The sequence below is a fragment of the Pituophis catenifer genome, unplaced genomic scaffold (assembly GCF_029215685.1).
Source record: "Pituophis catenifer annectens isolate HBS135680 unplaced genomic scaffold, rPitCat1.0.hap2 SCAF_15, whole genome shotgun sequence".
NCBI lineage: Eukaryota > Metazoa > Chordata > Lepidosauria > Squamata > Colubridae > Pituophis > Pituophis catenifer.
In genome coordinates, this window is record NW_027256895.1 from 5,495,793 (window position 1) to 5,504,136 (window position 8,344).

Genomic DNA, 8,344 nt, shown 5'->3' on the forward strand with positions numbered 1-8,344 from the left:
ACTGGCTGGGTGGGCGTGGCCATGGTGGGTGTGGTCAGGGGGTGTGACAGGCAGCACTTGGACTCCTGCACCCCCCTGGGAGCAATAATGGACCACAGGAGGGACACAGTGCCCCCCCGCACCGCATTTTAGGCCTAGAAGGCCTCCCTGAAGCCTTCTGGGAGTGAAAATGGGACATAGTGGGGGCACATCACCCCCCTCAGCCTCATCGCTGTCTGACTCCGCTGCCAGCTCTGCATATGACTTTTCATATGTTGCAGGAATATCTGAAAAGCTCAGGAGGGTTTTCAACCAAGACGACATACATGCACACTTTAAACCCAAGAATACAGTAAGGCAGAACCTTGTTCATCCCAAGAATAAAACATCCTGATGAATACATGTGCTCAGTTAAGGTGTTGTGGTCCGCCAGCAGCCTGCAGAATTGGCAGCAGAGTCGGACAGTGAGGAGGCTGGCGAGGAAAATGGGCCAGTCCTAGAGTCTGGGGAAGACCCGGATGAGAGCTCTGAGTCAGAGGCAGAGATGGGACCAGGGCCATCTGGGAGTGATGTGCGGACTCCGGAGCCTCCAGAGTCAGACATCAGAGAGGCAGAGGAACAGGAGGAGCCTGTTCCTAGTGCACGCATGCGCAGAGCTGCCAGAAGGCAAGAGCAGCTAAAGCAAAAAGGATGACTCAGGAGTAAGGCCAGGAGATGATTGGCCCCTCCGAGAAGGCTTAAAAGAGCAGCAAAGGCTCTTGGGCTCTTTGTAGGAAAGCAACATTGCTACAGCTGTTTTGAGTTGGCATCTCTTGTTTCTGAACTTCGTGGGGCTTTGCCAAGAAAGGCCTTTGGCAGGGTGCCAAAGAAGATAAAGGTTCCTTCCTTCCTTCCTTCCTTCCTTCCTTCCTTCCTTCCTTCCTTCCTTCCTTCCTTCCTTCCTTCTTTCCTCCCTCCCTCCCTCCCTCCCTCCCTCCCTCCCTCCCTCTATTTTATATTAGCCATTTGGCTTTCTTTAAATTATTTGGCAAAGTCGGTGTATTCCTTGACATGCTCTCTCTTTGTTCGGTCCCTGAGTTTGACGCTTTCATTTATTATCACTTGATTTTGATCATAGCAGCCTTATAGTATAACATTTTGGCTTTTTTGGATTAGATGTGTGTCCTTGATATTGAAATTGATTACAGATTATACAGCTGCAGAAAATTGTGTCATTTTGCCCCAATGACTGTGTTTCCCTGAAAATAAAACATCCCCTGATAATAAGCCCAATTGGGCTTTTGAGCGCATGGGCTAAAATAAGCCCCCCTCAAAATAAACCCTCCCCAAAAATATTTCATGCACAGCTGGTCCCTGCCATTTCCTCTGGTTAGGATTAGAGAGACAGAGCTGGAAATCAGATAAGATAAGATGGCAAGAGGAGCCCCGTCTTGCTCCATGCACTCCAAAATAATAAGACCTTTCCGAAAATAAGGCCAAGTGCTTACAGGGTTAAAAAAATAAATAAGACAGGGTCTTATTTTTGGGGAAACATGGTAATTGGTCCAAGGAGAAACTGTGACTCACAGGCTGTTGGCCAAGGGATGTGACTGGATCTGGGAGGATGGGACATTTTTCAATAAATAATTACAATTACACGTATTGCAACTACTGTGACATTTTGCTCTTAGGCTAAGTGGGCAAACTACAGAGAATGGCCTGGTGGCTCAGCAGACTGATAGCATTGTGATTAACACCAGCTGTCTGCAATTACTGTAAGTTCGAATCTCACCAGGCTCAAGGTTGACTCAGCCTTCCATCCTTTCTAAGGTAGGTAAAGTGAGGACCCAGTTTGTGGGGGCAATAAGCTGACTTTGTATAAATATACAAATGTATGAAGGCTATTGCTTAACGCATTGTAAGCCATCCTGAGTCTCCAGAGAAGGGCGGCATATAAATCAAATTAAAAAAAAAAATTAAGAATAGAGGAAAGTGGATACGGACCAGACAGTAAAGGATCATTGTCCTTGAACGTGATGGGTTCAAATCTACACTGAACCCTGAAGCTCACCAGGTTGGAGGTGATGCATCAGGGCTGCACTGAGACTAATTTGGGGAATCCGTGCATAACCCAGCTAAATCCATTGGCCTTCTGTGGGATTCATACAGAAACATGATCAACTCCACTTTGTTGGAATCTCACAACGGTGACCTGCACAGATTCATTTGCTGAGATGGGTGCAGGGGTGGGCTGCTGGGGGTTTGCAGGGGTTCAGGAAAACCTCTAGCTAAGATTCTGTACAGTACAGAGAACCCCCAAATTCCCCGTCCTGCCCACCCTGCCCTGCCCCTCCCAGGAGTCCCCACACAGCCCGTTTTGGATGCAGGTAAACGCAGGGCGTGCACAGAGGCTCAGGGAGGGCAAAAAATGGGCCTACCAGAAGTTCAGGAAGGCTGGAAATGGGCCTGTTTCCAGCCTCCAGAGGGCCTCCAGAGCCTGGGGAGGCTGTTTTCACCTCCCAGAGGCTCGGGGAAAGCCTCTGGAGCCCAGGGAGGGCAAAAACATCACCCCCCCACTGTGGTGCAGGAGGCTGACTAAATCACACCCACCATAGAAAGACTTGCTCAACCACTTGTCAAAAGGCAAGATTTTCACCAAGCTGGATCTAAGGGAAGCCTACTACCAAGTTTGCATAAGGGGAGGGAGATGAATGGAAGACTGCTTTTAACTGCCCTCTGGGCAGTTTCCAATTCCAGGTCATGCCTTTTGGACTCCAAGGGGCCCCTGCAGTCTTCATGCAACTGATCAATGAAATTTTGCATGAGCACCTATATAAAGGGGATCCTTGTTTACCTTGATGACATCCTTATATTCAGTGAAAGTATGGAAGAGCATGTCAAACTGGTCAGACAATTGCTGTAAAAGCTCCTAACAGCCAAGCTTTATGTGAAGTTTTTCAAATGTGAGTTCCATAAGGAGTCCTTGGACTACCTGGGATACAGGGTCTTGAATCAAGGAATTGAAATGGACCCAGGGAAGTTGAAGGCAATGTTGGACTGGCAACCCCCATGAAACCGTAAGCAGCTTCAAAGCTTTCTGGGGTTTGCAAACTTTTACAGACAATTCATCCCTTCCATCGCTGAGGTTGCTCTCCCTTTGACAGAATTGCTAAAAACCGGTCCGTCTCCCACCAAGCTAAAACCTAGCCAAACCCTAGCTTGGACAATGGGCTATCAAAAATCCTTTGAACAGTTAAAACGCCTATTTGCTGTGGAGCCGATCCTACAGCACCCTGAACCAAATAAGCCATTTGTGGTTCAGGCGGACGCAAGTGATATGGCAGTGGCTGCTGTTCTACTGCAAAGGAACATCCAAAACAATCTAATGCCGTGTGCTTATGTGTTGAGGAAGTTAATGGACACTGAGCGTAGATGGGCGGTATGGGAGAAAGAGGCTTTGGAGGTGCAATGGGCTCTCCTACCTAAGATTGAGATTACCTAGCAAGAAGTTTGGACCTAAATTCATAAGTCCCTTCCCTATAGTGAAAGTGATTAACCCAGTGACTGTCCAACTTAGCCTCCCTCGCATATTAGGGAAAGTGCACCCAGTTTTTCACAGTAGCTTATTAAAACGAGCAAAAGAATCTAACTTAAGGCTCTTACTAGCTACTCCCCCCCTCCTTTAGTAGTGCAAGGGGAGACTCATTATGAAGTTATGAAGATCCTTGACTCTAAACTCTACAGGGGTCGCTTACAATATTTGGTACACTGGAAAGGGTACCCATTATCTGAAGGTACTTGGGTGGAAATTTGGGGTGTGAATGCTGATACGTTAATGAAGCAATTTCATGATAAATTTCTTGAGAAACCAAAAGGTCCCCCTGAGGGAGGGGGAGAGTGGGTTAAGATGTCAACTCCTTCTTTTGTGTTTTGTCTGCTTTATTTTTCAGGATGTGGTTTTTTCTGCAGAGGGAGTTGCCTGTCAGCTATGGAAGCCATATTAGGCCGAAAGCTTCCAGGCTGCCACCTTCTCATGTGTGGGAAAGTAGGAGGGGGGATTTAGGAGAGGGGTTGACTGTAGACATAATAGCATTCTTCCTGTCGGTTAAGGTCAGGGCAATCCGGCATCTGGAGAAGGAGTGGTTGGAGTGCTGAGTCAAGATGGGATGGATGTTGATTGGAGCATGTGATTGACTGAGGAGTGAGGGGATGGTTTTGAGGGTTTTTGATGTACTGAGGGAAAACCTGGATCTTTCAGATTCGGGTTTTCCCAGATGTGCCTGTTTATCTATTCTAGTAAAGACAACTTTGGAAAATGCTTGCTTCTGCCGGATCTTTACTTGGAGTTGGGGTCCAAAATAGATCTATCTTAGTCTCCTTAGTCTCACAATGGGCAGCAGAGTGTTTGCTGGCTGCCACAAAAAAAAAAAAAAAAAAAAAAAAGCCTATAAACTAGTGGATTGTGATTTCACTGAACTAGGGCTGCATAAAAATCTTGGTTTACGTACGAAGAACCTGGCTAAAGAGAAATACATACATACATACATACATACATACATACATACATACATACATATGGTGGAGGGTGGTTCGGAGAACCGGTAGCAAAAATCCCTGCGCCACTCCCCCCCCAATGCCCAACTGAGCCACACGATCATCAGAGGCTTTTTAAAAAACTTTTAAAAGCATTTTTCCTACAACTTCTTCTGCCGAAAAAATGCTTTTAAAAGTAAAATAAAAAAGCCTTTGATAATCGCGCGGCTCAGCTGGGATCGTCAGAGAGATTTTTAAAGAATTTTTTTTTCTGCAACCTCTTTTTACCTGTGAAAATCTACGAAAACATAGAGATAGAGATAGATAGAGATAGAGATAGAAATAGAGATAGAAATAGAGATAGATAGATATAGATAGATAGATAGATAGATAGATAGATAGATAGATAGATAGAGATATATATAATCCCTAGTGCCGTGTAATGGGGTGACCTCCCATTAATTGTCTCAGCTTCTGCCAACCTAGCAGTTTGAAAGCATGTAAAAAATACAAATAGATAAATAGGGACCACCTTTGGTGGGAAGCTAACAGCGTTCTGTGCGCCGTTGGCATTGAGCCATGCTAGCCACATGACCACAGAGACGTCTTCAGACAGCGCTGGCTCTTCGGCTTTGAAACGGAGATGAGCACTGCCCCTAGAGTTGGGAACGACTAGCACATATGTGCGAGGGGAACCTTTTCCTTTATCTTTAGTACTAATACATGGACCCAAGACTTTGGCTCTCAAATTGATACTGATAAGGGAAGAGTGAAACCCCTTTTTCTCCAGCATCAACCTTGAGCCTTTGTTCTAGCGTCCAGAGAAATTAACCCTTTCTCTCTTCATTCCAGAATTCATCCCTCAACTTTGCTCAGTCCCCAATTTCATTGAAGAGAGAGAGAGAAAAAAAGGGCATAACCCAAGAGACCTTTGAGTTGGTTTGCTTTTATTAAGCCAGGAGCCAAACATGTTAGCATGTAAACTATTTAGAAAGATTGGGATCCAACACCATGAGAGACGAATCTAGAAGGACAACGGATATTTTGAGTCTTCAATGTTTACCCGAAGTTTTCTCTATGGTCTTCTGGGTCAACTTGTTTTCAAGGCCCTCGTGGACAACCATACAGCTATACTTGGATCCCTTCTCCCAAGATGATTTAGAGATGGACAGTTTGCTAAACGCGAAGTAGGAATCGCCACTCTTTTCCTTCACAGCTGGGGTGTTGACGTATTCATTTTCTGGAACGGCCTGGCCATTCTTCAGCCACTGAATATGGACATTCCCAGGAAAAAAGCCACGGACGAAGCAGTTGATGATAACTGAATTGCCAGGGATGGGAGGGTAGACGTGGACGATGGGTGCCATGCTCTTTTCTTTGTAAAAACATGAAAAGAAAAAAAAAGAGATAAAGTCACATTTTTAGATGTATCTTTTTACCTTTTAGATGTGTGTGTGTGTGTGTGTGTGTATATATATATATATATTACAAACTATTCTAAAAATATGAGTTCCAGGTATATATATATATATATATATATATGTAGGTCTTTGGTTATTCGGGTCTTCTCCCACGTAAAATTGGAAGTGTCTTGGCGACGTTTCGACGAAGTCTCATTCGTCATCTTCAGGCTGGTGTTCTCGGCTTCGTGCTTCCAGGAGCAATTCCATTTGCTCCTGGAAGCACGAAGCCGAGAACACCAGCCTGAAGATGACGAATGAGACTTCGTCGAAACGTCGCCAAGACACTTCCAATTTTACGTGGGAGAAGACCCGAATAACCAAAGACCTACATACAAACACCCGCGAAAACCTGAGAAAATATATATATATATATATATATATATATATATATATATATATATGCATATTCTTTCTAGCCAGGTTCCACCTATGTAAGCTAAGTTGTTCTTCAGCCCTAGTTCTGTGAAATCTCATTCACAAGTTTCTGGGCTTTTTGTATCCTGCTGAAAAGCAACAACTCTGTGCTGCAATTTGGGAGAAAAGCACAGAGTTGTTGCTTTTCAGCAGGATACAAAAAGCCCAGAAACTTGTGAATGAGATTTCACAGAACTAGGGCTGAAGAACAACTTAGCTTACATAGGTGGAACCTGGCTAGAAAGAATACGCACATAAAAGCCTATGAAAAAAGAAAAAGACATATATATATATAGTTAAGATCGTCAACCAGACAGAGGTGTATACAGACACACACACACACATATATATGAAAGATAAAGCATTGTTGAGAAACCTCTAATTCTAAGGAAAAAATTCTCCATACTCCATACTACATACAAGGAAGTGCAAAGAAAGAGGGGAGAACTCACCTGGGACACGGTTTCGAGGGCTCAGAGGGACGCTGTGTCCAGGGAAGATGAACCCAAACAGGAGAAAGTAGATGATGGACCCCATTGTGAAAGTCAGACTGAAATCTCACAAAGGCTCCTTGCGCAGTTAAACAATTCCAGCAAGATGAAAGAAATGAGCTTCCAAGCACCTGTCCAGAGCTTGAGGAGAAAGTGAGCAAGCTGACTCAGAGGGGGGAAGTTAAACATAATCCGAAGAGAGTCTTGGCGTCACATGCTGTTGGTTCTTTTTCCTCATTGGCCCTATTCATTTGGTTCTCCTCCAATCCCTCCATTTGACTAAGGTTGATACCGGAACAATATTGACTTGAGTGGCCACATTCCACCCCAATGTTGGCGACTGCTGACACTCTGATTTCTGATTGACCTAAACCCGTGATGGCAAACCAATGTCACACCCACAGAACTGGTAGCAAAAAAATTTGAATGCCACCACTGTTTTAGAGGGTATTAAGACTCCACATAGAATTGCTAAGATATATACAGATTATGAAATACATGTTGGATAGGCCAAAATGGAAGAAGGAAAGTTTTACCAATTATGGGGTCATGCAAAAAAATATATATATCAAAAAATATTGGAAAGAAATACAACAATTCAAACCATTGTAAAAAATAAGATCAAATCTTATGGCGGGAGCAGGGGGCCATATCATGTTAAGGGAGCATGCACCCGCTGTCTCCAAGTGGTAGGGTGCTCCGGCCCCCAAGGCTCCACCTGTTCGCCAGGTTGCACAGATCCTCATGGCCCGGGCCTTCGTCTGATGCTGTGCAACGCCAGGTCTGTAGTAAATAAAGCCCCCCTCATCTGTGATCTTGTTCAGGAGGGGGGAGCGGACCTGGCGGGTATTACGGAGACCTGGTTGGGCCCGGAGGGAGGGGTAGAAATGTGCCCACCAGGCTTCCATGCATTCCATCAGCCGAGGTCACAGGGGAGGGGCGGGGGAGTAGCGGTTATTATTAGAGAAGGCCTTAGGCCTAGGGAGACCACAGTACCTCAGACAGCTGGTTGTGAGTCCCTCCTTGTGAAGTGGGGCCATGGGGTTCAGATGGGCTTGCTGATCACATACCTGGCTCCCTGCCACGTGGCAGCAACCCTGCCTGAGCTACTCAATGTTATCACCGCAGTGGCGGTTGATACCCCCAGACTTATGGTCATGGGGGATTTCAACCTGCTGTCCGTGGGTGAGACGTCTGAGGTGGCTCGGGAGTTCATGGCTTCCATGACGGCCATGGACCTGACCCAGCTAATTCATGACCCTACGCACATGGGGGGAAACACACTGGACTTGGTTTTTGTCTCTGGACAGTGGTTGAGTGATCTTGAGATAGGGGATGTAGTCATTGAGCCCTTGTCATGGTCGGATCACTCTCTCCTTCGCCTTGACCTTCGTACCGCAGCACCCCACTGCAGGGAGGCGGAACCGATAAGATGGTACCGCCCCAGGCGCCTGATGGAACCCGATAGGTTCCAGACGGAGCTTG